Source organism: Talpa occidentalis, unplaced genomic scaffold, assembly GCF_014898055.3.
Source record: "Talpa occidentalis isolate TD23 unplaced genomic scaffold, MPIMG_talOcc4v2.1 talOcc4.1311, whole genome shotgun sequence".
In the NCBI taxonomy this organism is placed as follows: domain Eukaryota; kingdom Metazoa; phylum Chordata; class Mammalia; order Eulipotyphla; family Talpidae; genus Talpa; species Talpa occidentalis.
Window position 1 is genome coordinate 14,336 of NW_023601336.1, and position 6,552 is coordinate 20,887.

General features: G+C 53.3%; 1 pseudogene; it reads right to left on the reverse strand.

Moving 5' to 3' along the window:
* Positions 1 to 4,396: 4,396 nt before the first annotated feature.
* On the reverse strand, positions 4,397 to 4,899 carry LOC119243935 (cofilin-1-like; annotated as a pseudogene).
* Positions 4,900 to 6,552: the final 1,653 nt, after the last annotated feature.

The following is a 6,552-nucleotide window of genomic DNA, read 5'->3' on the forward strand; positions in this document are numbered from 1 at the left end:
GACCCTCCTCCGGTGGCCGGGGAGCAGCCGGGGATCGAACCGGCGCCGCCGAGGCTGCGGGCAGCTTCACAACCCAGCGCTCAACCGCTGCGCCACCGGGGAGGCCCTAAATGTTATTTTTTAAAATACTCTCAATATTTAATAGGTTATAGAAGGAAATATTTTCTCTTTTCCAGTGGTCCCAGGAATCACCGTCCAGGGACTGGAGAGAGGGGTTCTGAGTAGAAAAGCTGGAAACCTCACACACAGGGCAGGCTCCGGAGTCTCCTCTCCTCTGAGCCCTGCTGCTCTGACTCCTCACAGAGCATCTCACCCCCAGGTCGCCGCCCTCCAGGACCCCCAACTCTGCCCACCTCAGCCCCCGCCCCGTCCTGGCGGCGCCACCAGAATCCGGAGCAGCGCGGCAGCGCCCCCGTGTGGCCACAGGGCTGAGCACAGGAGCCCAGAGCTGCCCTTTCTCCTGCTCAGCCAGGCCCTCCCCAGGCTCCCTGGGCCCCCAGCGGCAGGACAGGGATCTGCTCACAAGGGGGCGCCCAAGTCCAGCGTCAGGTCTGAAGTCCTCAAATTTTCTTGGTCCTATGGACAAAGGACAAAGCAGGTTTCCAGGTCATAATAGCTGATTCCCAGACTATGGGCTGATCTCCAAATAGAGAGTTTCCTTTAGTCTTGGATGGATCCTTGGACTCCAGAGTCTCTGTCATTTGTTTCTGCTTCTGCTTCCAGGTGTGAAATCACCTCCACCTGGGAATCAACATTCAATTCTACCCAGGAGCCCAGGTCCTCGCCCAGGAAAAGGACAAGGTTCCAGGATAACGGCAAGACCCGTGGGCCGACCACCCATCCACGTCTTGCAGCAGGGGGGAGCAGGAGTGATCAGAGCCGGGGAGAGACCCGGGGAGCTGGTGGTGGTGTGTGGTGGATCATTGGTGGAAGGGCCGCACCTAAGAGGAACAATAACTATAGAAAGATGACCCACACTGTAAGGAAATAAATAAATAAATATACATATTTAAAAAATTTTCCATCCCTGAATGAGGGGAGGGTCGAGGAGAGCCCCCAGGGAATGACCAGGAAAATGGGGAGGCTCCTGGAAATGGAGCAGAGGATGAAAATGGGGACTAGGAAATGGGCCCAAAAGGAGTGGTGGGGGCACCAGGAAGGGTGGGGCCAGATAGGGGCAGCATCGGGGACACTGTGAGGGGAAGGTCTGTGTGGGTGACATGGCTCTGGCTGGGGCTGGGAGAGTCTCTGTCTCCCCTGGTGGGACTGCAGAGGGGCTGGAGCTGTAACTGATTAGGGAATCACTTAGGTTCTGGGCCTTTCCTGTCCGTGCAGGGCTGGTGTGACTCAAACACGCACACTCAGGCTGATGAAGGAGAGAGAGGAGGAGAGGACAGATGGTTTGGAGGACGCCCCCATTTCCTGAGCCACAACATCCTCCCCAACTCCCCAATGCTGGGTGGCAGGGAGATTCCTGGAATCAAGAGGAGGTGATTCAGGGAATCAAGAGGAGAAAGGCCTGTGCTGCTCTGGAGGGCCAGCCCAGGGGGCTGATTCTGGGGCTCCAGGGCCCCACTCCCTTCAGGCAGTTCAGAGTCAGCCCCGCTGCTCACAGCTCCAGGCTGCTGACAGCCCCTCTGTGCCGTGACCCTGCAGACACCACTCTGGGGATAGTATAAAGAAAACAAAAGAGTAAAACTAAATGGGAATCTAAAAACGGTAGAACTCATTTTTTAAAATCACATATTTTGAAGGACACTTCAGAGGACGTGGAATCCTTGTCTGACAGCTCATTGCAATCAGGACCTTGACTGTCACGTGAGCTACTCTGGCCTCCACTGTTTCTTGTGAGAAAACAGCCACTGATCACTTTATCGCCTGAATATTTTACTGGTTTGTACCAAATCTCTTCCTCCTTTGCACCTAAAACAAAGATCTGGCATCTCCACAGTCTCTGAGGGGGAGGCGGCAGGAGGGGCCTCACTCAGAGGCTCCAGCTCTGGGTGCCACGAGGCTGCGATGGGGACGAGATGTTGGCGGATCTGAACGGCCGTGATCAGCGTGGAAGGACCTGCCTCAGAGCTCCTGCATGTGGCTCCTGGAGAAAACCCTCAGGTCCTTGTCCTGTGGGCGTCCCCTTAGCTGAGGGTCCACCGTGTGCAGGGAGTCACCCCAGAGAGGGACCAGGAGGGGAGCCCGGGCGGGAAGTCTCAGCCCCTGTGAGCCTGACTCTGTGACGTGGCGCGTCCCTTCTGCTTCATTCTCCTCACGAGGAAGAGCCAGCGAGTCAGACATACTCACGGCGGGGGCGGGGGGGGGGGAGTTGCCTCCCCTCATGTTTATCACAGAATTGGTGGAAAATCAAAAATCAACACAGAAGAACTTCTGGGCACTAATTATTTCCATTCTGCCCACATGAAAAATAAGCTGCCTCCCGCCCAAGGCCCCCAAAAGTCTCTCCCATCACAGAAGCAGCGTGACGTCAGCATCTCATCACGTGACTCAGGACCACGCAGAGGAAGCTCCTTGAGAGCATCTGTGCAGTGAAGCCGTCTGTGCTCAGCTCCTCGTGGGCTGAGGCAGTTTCCTGCCCACAAGCCCTCACTGTGGATACAGTGGAGGACAGACACAGGGCAACTTGTAGACCCATTTCTTAATGTGGTTCTAAAGCCACTTAATTGAGATATAACTTATGACCATCAAGTCACTAGCTGAGGCTCACCTCTCATGTCCTTCCTGTAAGTAATGAGCAGGGCGACCCCCTCTGTCCTTGCTCACCTGGCACCAGCCAGCCCCCCACAGGCTGTTCCCTCCATGGGACCCTCACCCCCATCACTCCTCCCCAGGGCTTTGCTCCCATCCCACCATCTACACTGACCCCTTAATGGACACAGGAACCCACACACCCCTCCCTCCCCTGCTGCCCGACCTGCTCCCTGTCTGACCCTCCTCGCAGCCCCTCTACAGGTGGGGGTGATACAGTTACAAATGACTAGTCTCTTAGACAGGCATTAACAAGTTTGTCTTTCCCCTATGTCCCTACAGGTTTGTCTTTGATGGGCATTAACAAGACTAAGAGTTTGTCTTCCCCCGTTTGTTGCAATTTCCCCCTTGTTTGAGAGATTTATCTTTATGACTCATCTCCCAGATGAACGTTCCTGCATTTCCTTTTTTTTTTTTTTCATTTTATTTTTTCCTTCTTTTTTTTTTAAAGATTTATTTATTAATGCATACCAGAACTGGGGTACAGGCCAGAGGTACGGGGGAAGGGGTGGTGAGAGGATTCACCAGAGACAGAGCGGGGAGCAGAACAGGCAGACTGATGAAATACACTGCTGAGGGGAGCAGCGCATGAGACAGGAGAGGTCTGCTGTGCCATGTGGGGCCCTCACCCGCCGGCTGGGATCGAACTGGCGCTGCAGAGGCTGCAGACAGCTTCACAGCGCTGTGCTCAACCACCTGCACCATGAGGGGAGGCCTGGGGTATTTATTTTTTTTTTAATAATACTCTAAGCCCTCACTGTTCCTTCCCTTCTGTGCTGCCACCTTTCAACCGCAATAGCAACCCTGTGCTGTCTGATTCTGTATAGAAATGGAATGTCGTAGAGATGACCCACTCCCCACACTGCCTGGTTCCCCTCCCCCTCCCTGGTCGTGGCCACTGATAGAGTCAGGACCAGTAAGGGACCTTCTATTACAAAGGAAAAGCACAACAATTAAAAGAAAACTGTGTATATATGTCTCCAGTGAAGCCTCTCACCCTCCCGCGCATCTGGCCTGTACCCCAGTTCTTGTACAAATAAATAAATATATAAATAAATCTTTACAAAAAATACCCCAATATTCCTCTTGCTGCTGGAGATGGGGGCACCCAGAGGAGATCAGAACTGAGCACAAAACAGTCATAATTCCCTTCTGGGGGGAACGTGGTCTGCTTAAACCCAAGAGGGATCAGATCAAAGGTGGTTTGGGAAGGCCAGATCTGTCAGGGATGGAGGTAGGAAGAAGGTCTGGGGGTGGGGAGGGCTTTTGGCAACTAGGTGGAGGCATTGTCCTCCCCCTGCTGGGATTCTCTAGGCCCTCTGGTCTGGCAGGAAGTGGGCAGCCTGCATCCCCTGTGGGCAGGTCTGGGGAAGCCAGATGTTTTAGGCAGGGGGTGGAAGGGGCTTGCCCTCCAGGAAGATGACACGCTACCCCCAGCTTCTCTGCCAGGGTAGTTTTTTTTTTTAAATTATGCAGACAAGAACTAGGGTTCAGGCCAGAGGTGTGGGGTGGGGAGTGAGAGGATTCACCAGAGACAGAGTGGGGAGCAGAACAGGCAGACTGACTGAAATACACTGCTGAGGGGAGCAGCGGGCGAGACAGGAGAGGTCTGCTGCGCCATGTGGGTAACTCCCTGGCCAGGGATCGAACTCGTGCTGCAGTGGCTGCAGATAGCTTCATACTGCGGAGACATAACCCCTTACGCCACCAGGGAGGCCCCAGCAGTTTGTAATTCATACTTGATCCATGTCAGCTTCTCCTTGGAGCTGGCAGAGATGATTTTGTGCCTAAGGGTGCACAGTCTGGGCGCAGAAGATAAGCATCAAGGCCTCCTTCTTGCTCTCCTTGGTCTCTTAGGTTGCATCATGGAGGGCACAGTCCTGGTCTGGCAGCATCTTGACAAAGATGGGTAGGGGTTGTTCATGGTCTGGCCCACATCAGCTACCAGGATTCCTTTGCCCTCTGGGATGATGTTCTTCTTGTCCTCACTCGGGCAGAAGAGCACCACCTTCCGCCTCTTCACTTCCTGTGGCGTTGATGATTTATGCACCTTCATGTCCTTGGACACTTTTCTGACACCTTCAGAGACAGCCACGCCGGAAGCCATGTTTCCCGAGAAAGCAAGGAGAGCCAGGAAAGGCAAGAGCTGCTACGGCTGCTGCCAGAATCTTACTGCATGTGGCCTTTCCCAGCCCCTTCTGTTTAGTATCAGATTCTCTATTTTATTTTATTTTTTTTAAAGATTTATTTAGATTCTCTATTTTAACAGAGGAGAAGCTGCAGCTCAGGGCAACAGAAGTTAAGACAGGGATGAAGACGACCCAGTCCCGCCTCTGCTGGAGCAGGAAAGTCATCAGGGAGAGACGCAGGTCAGTGTGGGGAGGGTCCTGGTGGGCAGGGCTGGGCCAGTCTCCCCACCTCCTCACGTTATGCTAGTAGGAGCACAGACAGACACATGCAGGTGCCCTTTGCAACAAGAGAAGTTAGGTGGTCTTTTCTTTTTAAAGATTTATTTATTTGTGTATATAAGAACTGGGGTACAGGCCAGAGTGTGGGGGTGAGAGGATTCACCAGAGACAGAGCGGGGAACAGAACAGGCAGATCAACTGAAATACACTGCTGAGGGGAGCAGCGGGTGAATCAGGAGAGGTCTGCTGTGCCATGTGGGTAGCTCCCTGGCAGGGGCTTGAACTCGTGCTGTAGTGGCTGTGGTGAGCTTCATAGGTTGCATCATAAACCCTTTCACCACCAGGGAGGCCTCAGAGTTTTACTTTAAAAGCTGGTTGGGACAAAACCAGAAGACAGACCCTGGTTAGAGTGCCCAGAAGATGAGACTAAAGGAGCGATTATGGGGTGCGTGAGCTCCCCCATGGATTCCATCTACACTTTTCTTTTTTAAGATTTATTCATTTATGCATATAAGAGCTGGGATACAGGCCAGAGATGCAGGGGGTGAGAGGATTCACCAGAGACAGAGTAGGGAACAGAACAGTCAGACTGACTGAAATACACTGCTGAGGGGAGCAGCGGGCGAGACAGGAGCTGTCTGTCTTGCCATGTGGGATGCTCCCTGGCCGGTTGGGGACTGAACTCGCTCTGCAGAGGCAGCGGACCGCCCCATAGTGCTGTGCCCAACCCCCTGTGCCACGAGGGAGGCCCGCCATCTACACTTTTCTAAGGGCCTTCCTACCCCATATATCCAGACTTAGTATTTCTCTCCTTCTCTACCTGTAGGAAGGAGGCAGGAACTGGCCTGTCCTGGGCTCCAGGACAGGATTGGGGAACATGAGGAGAAAGCACGTGTGGGAGCTGGGCCAGCCTCCTCCGTCCTTAGCAGGGACATTTCCTTTTTACCTGCAGCTACTCAAGTGAGGTCCCCATGACCAAAGTCATCATGTTGAAATATTTGTCCTTCATTTTCCATACAAAGGAGTTTCATGAGCTTTACAAAAAAGTGTCAGCAAACCCGGCTCTCAGCTGAGAAAGCGCATGTGTTGGGATCATGCCTCACGGTATCAAGTAGACATGAGACAAGAAATCTCAGACCTCATATGACGTTTTCTCTATCTGAGTGCTTCTTCCCCCAAATCACAGCTTCAATGAGCACAGCTCCAAGGAGTAACAGGACAGCCCCAAGGGGAACCAGGACTTTTGTAATGATGTCCCTGGTGGGGATGGAAGACTGAGGAGGTGGCTCTGGAAGGGAAAAGATGAGACTCTGAATTTTAGGCCTCAGCCCCCATCCTGCTGAAGGGTTCCAGAAGGGCTCCTGATGCCCCTGAGAAGCTC